The 9,271-nt window shown below is 37.0% G+C and overlaps 1 long non-coding RNA gene across 1 annotated transcript; it reads left to right on the top strand.

Moving 5' to 3' along the window:
- The first annotated feature begins 6,020 nt into the window (after positions 1 to 6,020).
- On the top strand, positions 6,021 to 9,058 carry LOC137046545 (uncharacterized). Its single transcript, XR_010898997.1, has 3 exons — positions 6,021 to 6,328; positions 7,482 to 7,533; positions 8,382 to 9,058. It is a non-coding gene; the product is annotated as an uncharacterized lncRNA (long non-coding RNA).
- The last annotated feature ends 213 nt before the right edge of the window (positions 9,059 to 9,271 follow it).

Raw genomic sequence — 9,271 nt, 5'->3', positions numbered from 1 at the left:
AGACAGACTGGACTGTTGAAACCTGCGAGGATTAGTCAACTATTAAGCATGAATTTGATGTAAATAATAGGTCTACTACATATTCACATATGCAGTTCATAATATATTAGCATGACATAATATTTAAACCTTTTACATAGGGACCATTTAAACCTAGAACATTTCTATCTCAATCCAGATTTCTTTCTTGCAATTGAGTTTACATCTCCCAAATTCGGTTTTAAACTCACCATTGTGGGATATAAACTACCAATTCTGAGGAAAAAAAGTCAGAATAATGAGTTTATATCTCACACTTTCTTCTCAGAATTGTGAGCTATAAGAATTGCAAGGGATGAACGTCAAGTCAGAATTGAGAGATGAACTGGAAATAGAATATTAAGTTATTAATTAAGAAATTAATGATACATGTTTCATTATACAGAAGCAGTCAGACTGCAAAATTAGACATTTTTTTTATTATTACCATTATTATTTAAATGATAATTATGCAATAAAAATACAATATCAACTTCTCTTCAACCCACCATAAAGTTAAGATGCTAAAGCTAAATGTTTCATTATACAGAACCTGCCAAACTGCAAATAAGCCAACAAATACAAATGTTTATTTCATTATTATTATAATTATTAGAAAAACCTGTAACATCCTTTTAAACCCTTTTAGAGAAACTGCATCAAAAGTATAAAAATCCATTATTTAAAAAAACAACAACAAAAAAAAAAAAAACCAATTACGCATTAAACACATGTTGCATTTTAAACAATTAAACAAAAATACATAACAATAATGGTATATTTTTTCACAACCTTAACACACTTTTAAGCCATTTTAAAGAAAATGCGCCATCAAAAGGCTGAAAAAGAATCTGAAAAAGATCTATCATTTACAGCTAGTTGGATTGATAGATAAGGGAAAATAAATTGTTAAATTGCCATCCTATGGGTCTGTAGGTCATAGTGTTCTGAGATAACATTTAGTCGCCGCTAAGGACTGGGGTTATCTCTGAATGAGATAGCTGCCAAGCAACTAGCAGGAAATTCGAGGAGGTGACAGTGTCTGCTCTCATGGGGCACCGGCTAAAATTAAGGGCTGACACACAGCCTCTCCACTCAGCCTGTGGACAAGGACCAGTACAGCGATCAACGCGGGAATTCTGAAGGTCCAATGGCCTTGTTATAATTGATGGCTAATAATACATGACAGTTCACCTTCAGCACGGTTTTGGTTCTACCTGGCCCTTTGGGGGGAGGCTAATGCAGTCAATTGAGGCGTGCCATGATCCCGTGCAATAGGCCTTCTTGAACGCCGACATGTCAAGAGTGCTGGCTTATAGGCAGTGTTAATGGGACAATCAGTTAGCCTCTCATCCTTAGGCCATGATATTAGGCTCGTGGGTGCTGTCCTCTTAGCCTGTGCCTTCACCTCTTAAGGGCTTTTAAAGGCTTCCGTAGCCGTCCGTCTGTCACATTATGACTCAATGAAATCAGCCTTCCCCCTCTTTAGGTGTGTGAAGGAAAAGTGAGGCAGAGGGAGAGATATGGCCCACTATGGGGACATTAGTCTTGAGAAGAGCCTCTGTGACAGTAATTGGACTGCAGGACTTTGAGTGTACATCATTTCTGCAGCTATGGAGGAGCATGTAGCATGTTAGCGTTAGTTGGCATTCTATCATCTCCCAGCCATTTAGGAACATGGCTGCCTCTGTACATCAATTTTGTTGTACTGTGAAAATTTGGACAGCTGACAGATTGGGTTTTAACCCATAAGCCACGCATTGAGAAACAACTGTGTGGTCTGCCCTTGAAAATCATACCACAGACTTGATTGGAATTCAGGGGGAATTTAGGAATTGGTTCCGAGTGTGAATTTGAATACGCCACACACAATGTTGACTTGAATGACAGAAAGAGGATTTTACTGAAATGCATTTCTGAGTACATTTAGGACAGTCCAACACATGTGTTCCAAAAATTAAGATTTGACAAATTATGACTATTTTCTTTCTCATATTTTGAAAACCTTTTTTTCGGATTAGACCTATACCAAAAAGTTGCTATATACAAATGTTGATAAATGATAAATACTTTGCTTGCTACAAATCCGTGAAACATTTCAGCCAATTATAAATGTAAGCTGTGTTCACCTGTGTAGCGATATATGTTTATGCTGAAATATAATTAAATAATGGCCTTGACTACTGAACTAGGGAGCTGATTGAGAACGAAACCATAGTTTATTGAATAAAAGTACATATGACTCTCTCTGTATATTTATCTTAAAATCGTAAAAATGAATTTTTAAATAAGATTTTATTAATGTTTTTCAAAGAAGTCATTTATGCGCACCTAGGCTGCGACATTGTGAAATATTACATTTGAAATCAATTCATTTCAAGTTATCCTTTTGAAATTAATGCATTTCTGACACTATATTGTATTTATTGTATTCATCTGGTTTAAGACATGCTTTTTTTGGGCAGTAAATAATGGCACAAGTAAATTGACAAGTGCAGATCTTAGTAAGTCACCTTGTGATTCATTTAAATACTCTCCTCCCATAAATTTTCCTAAACAAGGGAAACTCTAGCCTGATAAGCCAGACCCACATCAAGATGTTTGGTCTGGAAACTCACCACTGACAGGGCTCAATCCGAGGGGCGGGATAAACGGTTGTCTTTCAAACTCCCTCTGCACACGATAGGATAGCGCTACAACCAACCAGAGCAACGAAGGTGAAACAGAGCTTGTTGAAAGATTAAACAGTCGGTTATCTTCCCTTTTTAGAATGACTTCAGTGCCGTTCTTTGTACTTTTCTCAGAGAAAAACTTAACTCCAAGTCTTCCAGAGTCGCGGTCAAAGCTGAATCGAAAGTCCGCCGCCGTTCGCCAGTTTCTGTGTTTACTAGAAGCACGCAAACGCAACTCGGCCGTCGTCATTATGGCCCCGCCCACCGACTCTATACACGATGTGATTGGCCCGGCAAGAGTTAGGCGAATACAGCTCAGAAGGGTATTGAGAGTTGCTAGACGACACCCTGTGGGCAGATTAAATTTGCTGCCGCTTGGGTGCGACTAGATTTCTAGGCTTGGGAAACTTCTACAAATACATATGCAATAAGGTCTGCCACAAAAATAACTCATGCCTTATCAGAGCTAATTTTACCACTGCGTGTCTTTAGTAAATCTTGACAATCGTTTTTTTATGCCAAAAAAGGGTTTGCGTTGGCACAAGCTGTTAGTAAATCTGGCCCTAAATATATTGCATCTTTAATATTGCAATAAGGAAATTTAAGAATTAGTCAAGTAGTGTATTAGGGGTGTAACGATACACTCATGTCACGTTTCTAATGGGATATTTTAAGCCAAAATAAACCTTTTTTTAATTTATTATTACTATTTAATTATTATACGTGTTATATTATCAGGACCTCACATTATTTACTACTCAATGATTTTATATATATATATATATATATATATATATATATATATATATATATATATATATATATATATATATATATATATATATATATATATATATATATAAATCATGTAGTAGTAATAACAACGGTATGTGGTATGGCTCAGTATGAGACTACATTGCCATCATGCTGCTGAACTGTCAACCTAGTGCTGTGCCCCGTAATAGGTCATGGGTCTTTCACAGGGATCGCACAGAGAAAATCAAATCTGTAACAACAAACTTGACCTTCTGCTGGCAAAATGTACTGTTGTTTTTCTTCAGGAGCGACTTCACTTGGCTTATGTCTTACTGTGGATTGTAATTCCCAAATAGCCAGACCACTGTAGGTTATCATCATGTTCCCTTAATCAAATACAACCCCTGTGAGTGTATCAAGAGACTCCATAATATCTCGAGGAAATGATGTTGCCATAATTTATCCTGGCTGCCCTCCAGATATTACAAGTTGCCTTTGTATATCTCTGTACCTCCTACAAATCTCAGAAATGTCTCTATTAAAGTATTATTTTGTGTAATAAATACTTTCCTTGAGCACTCTTCATACCATTTTTCCCTTTATAATTTAAATGCAGTTGAGTAAAAGTAGCCTGTGTTACTCCATACAATTGAATTCAGGCCTTTAAAAGTCTTATTGCCCTGGTCATCATGACATAAATCGTTTTTTGTATCTTTTGATATTAAAGGTCGGTCATATGCATTCTGACTTATTTAAACGTTAAAGAGTAGGATTCTCATGCTAAACACGGCCAAAACAACGCCTTCAGAAGTTTTTTCCGAAAACGGCCCTGTATGACACCATAAAATGCGGAATTGTTTGAATGGGCACTTCTCCCGGCTGAGTGTGTCCACACTATAGACTGTAAAAAATATGGACGTAGTGTCCGTGACGTCACCCATAGGATTCGATAAGCCGCTCTGAAGCGTAAAGTAATGACGAACTGGCCGTTTCCATCTTGCTAGCCCGTCATCGCTGAATAACAGAAAATGGGCAAAGAGGCGGGATGAGGGCGGAGCTTAGGTGGTGCAATGACTATAGACGGCGGATAAATGGTTATCGGCCACAGCCATAATTATGCAGAACTTTAAGGCTTTATATAACATAAACGAATGTGTTATAAAAAAATTCACCCCCCTCACAGTTGTCATGAAGGGAAAAATTAGCCGTATAGAACAAAACAACAATTTGTACCAGGCTGTAAACATGTTTTTTTCTGCTGTAAAGTTGGGAATTTTAACATGGGGCTCAATGAGATTCTGCTCCTTACTGGAGCCTGTCCCTATTGGCCAGTTGATGAATTGCAGTTTACATTACTTCCGTATTGGCTTCAAGAGAGATCGCGGGAAGTTTCCACTTAGTGCACACATCAACCAGAGTGAAAGTACTTCAGTGCGTTTCGTTCGGGTTACAGCAACCGTTTTAGACAACAAAATGAAAAATGTCACTAAAGAAGTGTTTTTGGTTCTGAGGGACAGATAACCTTGTACAACTTCCCAAATAAACTGGCGATAAGGAAACAGTGGATGCAGTATGTTTTTCTGTGACAGCAACAGTTATGCAAGTGTGTTTGTTTGTTCTCAGTTATGAGTCTGATCCGCGAGTAAAACTGCATCAAACGTCTGTTTTGTTGGCACTGGGCTTGTAAGTTCATATAATGTAAACAACACAAACGCATAGAGAATCGAAAGTTATCCAGGGACAATTCGATGATGCATTGTGTGTGTCATAGATGTGTGTGTGTGTGCTCTTGACTCTTTAGCCCTGCCCACTGCGCACCTTCACAAGTTTGTCTGTTTTCAGAATGGGCACAGCGTACCTGTCTTATATAAAAATAATAAAACTAAAGACTCTTCGGAGATGTGAAGGATGCGATACTACTCTATAGGTACTTAAGATTAACATGAGATTGGCAGAACGTATCACCATTCTTCCCCAGTTGATTGATTGCATTAAGATTTGGAGTTTTATGAAATGTTATGTTTAAATATATACATTATGCATTATCTAATTAAATATGCACTAGACCAGAACAGAAACTGAACACTTGATAAAGCTATAGGTTGAAAATTCTTGTTTCATTTTGATGACATGTTAGAGTTAATGGTCTTTTGAGAGGTTTTTTTTGGTTATCTTTTGATCATTCCATAAAACAAAAAATACTGTCAACAGCCAGGAGACAATTATTTCTCACCATTTTTTGGTGAGAAATATTTGAAGAGTCAAAGAGTTTAATTTTAAATGCTTGAGTACAATTCCTAAAGTTTTTTTTTTTTTGACAAGTAGTTTGACTTTTAATTAAGTCAAATTTTGACCCCATATTCATACTTTAACTTGACTTTAATTAGGTGGTACATCCTACACCCCTGGATAGTGGATGTCCATGACACTGAATATGAATGTGTTTTTCCCTCACACAAGGCTTACTGATAGCTTCTGATGAGCACTGCTGGAGGCGCACTAATGATCTCGCCGGGTGTCTTCACAGCTTCAGGTTGAGACACATTAATGTAGATACACTGAAAAAAGTGAAACTACTGTGTCATTTATTTAAAGTACATTTTTACATTGGACTAAGTGAAAATCATGATTTCTGGTTTAAACCTGTTTTGTTCAGGTTTCCTTAAAGCAAATAACGAACACCCTAGACAAAATTAAAAGCAACAGTTTGAGTTAAATAGCATTTTTAACTCAAACCAGAGTTTTTAATGTCACGTGACCCCATGACGTCACATCAACGAACTCCTTGCTCGGCCAGCTAGAGTTTTTCAATCCGCCATTGCTCCCTTCGCTTCGAAGACATCAAGACTCCGGTCTGTGGCCCAGGAAATCTCCTTGACTCGGTAAGCATTCGATATTGTATTATTTTTTTACGTGAATAAGTGTTTTTCATTCATATTTATGGTTAGTGGCAGGATGGTCGACTGGGCTATTACTTTACATACAACTGTGTTTGTGCAGGTGTTAGCTAAAGCTATAGCCAAGCCTCTGTTTGACAAATTCAAAGTTAACTTTTTATTATTTCACTGTGATGTAATGTAAATTTGATGATGCTGTATTGTGATGAGGCTTGTTTGTCTCTAACAAAGTTAGTCAAAGTGCTTGAATAAATTAACGTTGTTAAGTTATACCTCTTTTCTCACATGCACTGCAACCGTCAACTAACGTTAAGTTAATTTAAGCACCTTGCAGCCTGCAGGAACAATATATGAAAAAGCCAATGTCCGAATTAGCTAATGTTCGATTGAGCCCATGTGTAATAACTCCGGAAAATAATTATTCTATTAGGTATTCTACATTTAAATGAACTTTAGATTTTGAATAAAAACTCCCGCCCGAGCGCGCCCTGCCCCCACGGCACCGTTTTGATATCTCCGTGCATGGGGGATGGGATCGATCGCACTCAGAGCACTCGGCTCGGGTATTCATAACGGAGTGATGCAGACGGAGCAAAGTGACTCGTGAGTGTTTCAACTTTTCAAATTCATTCCTATGAAAGTTAAGCACAGGAATGTCACACGTACCGGTACTTTAGTCCCAATTTGGTACTGAAATTTAAAAAATGTTAAGATACCAGCATTTCTGTGGTACCGATTCGAGTATATCCGGTAAAGTGACCCGCTGCGTTCAGTCACTTCCTATCGTTACTGTGTATGTGAATATTAAGCTGCAAAATACTATTAAAATAGTACTCCTGCATGTTCTGTGTGAATGACGGGCACTTATGATGAATAGCTCTTTGCTCTTGTAATGAATGAACTGACTCGTGCTGCGTTTTGCATTTATGAAATGCATTGGAATAGAAAATGTGTTCTGATTTAAGAATTCATATTCCATTGTTTCACCTGTCAGCATAATCTAGTATTGTACAATATCACCAGTATGTCTAAGGTCTAATTAATAATGACAGTCTAGTGATTATTTTGGAAAGTGCTTTAACTGCCCCAACAACAACAAACTAAATTGTGACATTTCAACTTTTCCTTTGTTTTGCAGGTTGATTGTGTTTCCTGGAAATCTTGCAATTTTGGCCTTCTTGCTGAATTTGGTGAGTCCCAAAGAATACAACTGTGTGGTAATTTCAAAGCTATTCTCTAGTGTTAGTCATTCCTATTTAAAAATACATGAAAATAATGTTCAGAGGTATCCTTGCTAATATTATACACTACATAATAGTATAAAAATACAATGGAAGGTTCACTTCATGTCAGTATTTAATTTATTTGATATATTTATTACATTTTTTGAGAGAACCCCAAATCAAAACTAATCTAGAAGTTACCCAATTTAATGTGGTTTCTTTTACCAGGCAGTATAAATAAATCAATAAAACGCAAAGTTATTTCATGAAGCTTCAAATGTCCTAAAATATGGTGTAGAGATACTCGCAAGAAATCACTTGAGCGCTTGTATCCCATTGAGATGTGCCATATCGTTTAATTTGATCTCACTTGCAGGCAGTGATGGCGCATTACATTTTTTAATATAAATACTGTTGTGTTTCTCGCATAAACTGATCGTTCCATGTCTTAAGACATCAATGTGTCTCCACGAGCCACAGGGTTTAATATGGATCCCTATGTCTGTGTGTTTTTTACTCTCATAGAAGTAAAATTGACATGCATTATACGAGCAATGAGTTAAAAATCTTCATTTGTGTTCTACACACCTACATCTTGGATACCCTGGCGGTCAGCAGATAAACATCACACTCTCATTTTTGAGGAATTCAAAATTTCCTAAATGATATTGACTGAAATTTCTTCTTCTTTTTTGCCAGAACTGTCAAAATATATTTGTTAATCAATTAATTTGTGAATATGAATTTAATGTAAGATGCTATGCCCAATTTTGTACAAAAGCTAATACTATTGTTTCTTTTCTTGTTTCAACAAGATCCTTTTGGATGGGCAGACCTGGCAGTCAAAAGGCCAGCCAAGTCGCGGGTTATTCTGAATCCCGATGACACCAGGAAGCTAATTCTCCCTCATGGCATTCCAGAGTCAATGGAGTATCTTATGGATGAAGTCCGGAAAGTGTGTGGGTTGAATGGCAATTTAGGACTGCAATACCAAGACAGAGACTTTGGAGATGCGCTAGTGAACTTGACATCTACTGTGGAACTTGAGGATTTGGCAACTATCAAGGTCATCCCAATAACTCATGATTGTAGCCAAGTAATCACTCTCACTGTCTGTGATGATATAGTGTCTGCTCAATCAGATGTAGTTAAGATGCATCTCTTAGCTCTGTATCATGCTTGAAGAAATTTTGTATCTCTATTTGCACTTTGAATATTGAGTACTTTGATTACGGTTGTACTTATTGTTTGCACTATGATTGACACTATGACAATTTGTGGAAAGGAGTTCAGTTAGGAGGTCAAAAGTTGTAGGAGCTCATAACACGTGCACCAAGTCTTAAAGGGTTAGTTCACCCAAAAATGAAAATTATGTCATTAATGACTCTGTCTAATGTCGTTCCACACCCATAAGACCTCTGTTTATCTTCAGAAAAAGTTTGATATTTTATATTTAGTCCAAGAACTTTCTGTTCCTTCATTGAACATGTATATGCGGTATACTGTCCCTTTCCAGAAGGACCAGAAAGGTAAAAACAACATAATCAAAGAAGTCCATATGTGAAATCTGTGGGTTAGTTAGAATCTCTTGAAGCATTGAAAGTGCATTTTGGTCCCAAAATAACAAAAACTATGACTTTATTCAGCAATGTCTAGACGCCATTGATAATGCTGAATAAAATCGTAGTTTTTGTTATTTTGGGAC

The sequence above is a fragment of the Pseudorasbora parva genome, chromosome 18 (assembly GCF_024679245.1).
Source record: "Pseudorasbora parva isolate DD20220531a chromosome 18, ASM2467924v1, whole genome shotgun sequence".
Taxonomy (NCBI): domain Eukaryota; kingdom Metazoa; phylum Chordata; class Actinopteri; order Cypriniformes; family Gobionidae; genus Pseudorasbora; species Pseudorasbora parva.
The sequence above is the reverse complement of the archived record's forward strand: the minus strand, read 5'-3'. Positions and strand labels throughout refer to the sequence as shown.